Genomic DNA, 1,638 nt, shown 5'->3' on the forward strand with positions numbered 1-1,638 from the left:
GACTTCTTGAACCTACGTGTTTTTCTAACATCAAGACTATTTAATAGGGATAGAGTACTAACGGGGAGAGGAGTGTCATTATGTGTAAAATGTAAGTTACTTCCTGTTGAAGTTGAGGATATGAAAGATGATAGCAAGTAGAGTGAATTCATTTGGGCTTCCATTAGTGGATATAAGGGAAAAGGCTTTTAGTGGAAATTTGTTACAGACCACCAAATGATACTGATGAAATTAGAGAGAAACTTTACCATGAGATTAAGATTTCAGCTGTTAATGAAGTCATAATTATGGATGATTTTAATTTCAGGCATATAGACTGGGAAATGCTAGAGTCAAACCGTGATGGAGAAATGTTTTTGGAAACTGTTCAAGATGGCTTTCTTCACCAATTAGTCAAGGAACCTACTAGAAACAGTGCTATTTTATATTTAAGGTTGACTTCAAATATATAAATTATCGAGAGGGTGGAAACTGGGGAACGTCTTGGTGCAAGTGATCATTGCTCTATTAGGTTCAACGTTTTTGCTGCATATGGAGATAAGAAATAATGATATTTTGGTTATGAATTTCAAAAAAGCAAATTTTGAAGGGATGCAACAAGAATTATCTGTTGTAACTTGGGCAGCTGAGTTATTTGGAGACACTGATCAGATGTGAAAAAATTTTAAATATTCGAGTTAAGCATATTCCTAATAGAAATAAAAGGGTATAGCTGCAAGTGAAAAACCAGGTTGGCTCACAAAGAGTATAAGAGATACAATTAAAGACTTGAATTAAGAAATTTATATTGACTGGTATGGCAGAAGATTATAGAAGATCAAGAAAGTTGGTGAAACGGGAAATTAGGACATCAAAAAGGATGTACGAGAAATTGTTGGCTGAAAATGTAAAAATTAACATTAATTTCTTTAGATACATTAAGGGTAAACAAAATGTTAAGATGGGGTAGGACCCTTGATGGATGATAAAGGAAGGCTTATATCTGATGATTATGAGATGGCTGGGTTATTAAATTTTGTTTTTTCTTCTGTTTTTACTAACGAAGACTTAAGCAGTATTCCACATCTTGAACACTTGATAGATGGAAACAAGATAACTGCATTAATTCTGAGCTAGTTAAGAAAAATTGGGAAGTTTAAAGAACAATAAGGCTTTTAACATTTAACAAATATTAGAATTTTATTGGATAGTCAACATGCTTTCACTAAGGGAAAATCTTGCCTTACAAATCTTTTGACATTCTTTGAAAAGGGTTACTGCTTATGTAGATGAGGGTAAGAGTGTAGATTTGGTGTATCTGGATCTTCAGAAAGCATTTGACAAGGTGCCACATAAGAGGCTTGTAAAAAAAATTATGTCTATAGGTGTGGGGGATAAGTCAGCAAGTTGGATAGAAGAGTGGCTGGGTGAAAGAAAGCAGGTTGTTACAAATAGAATTCAGTCAAACTGGATTAATGTCACAAGTGGGCTCATTCTTAGGACCTTTGCTTTTTTTGATTCACATCAATGACATATATGAAAAAAAAGTGTAATAGTTGATCAGTCTCTAAAGCAATCCAAGCAGTGCGCTATTGCTAGTGGAAGAGCAAGTAAGATTTTAGTTGTATCTAGAGAAATATTGAATACAAGTCTAAATAG

Source organism: Limulus polyphemus, unplaced genomic scaffold (assembly GCF_000517525.1).
Source record: "Limulus polyphemus unplaced genomic scaffold, Limulus_polyphemus-2.1.2 Scaffold8, whole genome shotgun sequence".
Lineage (NCBI taxonomy): Eukaryota > Metazoa > Arthropoda > Merostomata > Xiphosura > Limulidae > Limulus > Limulus polyphemus.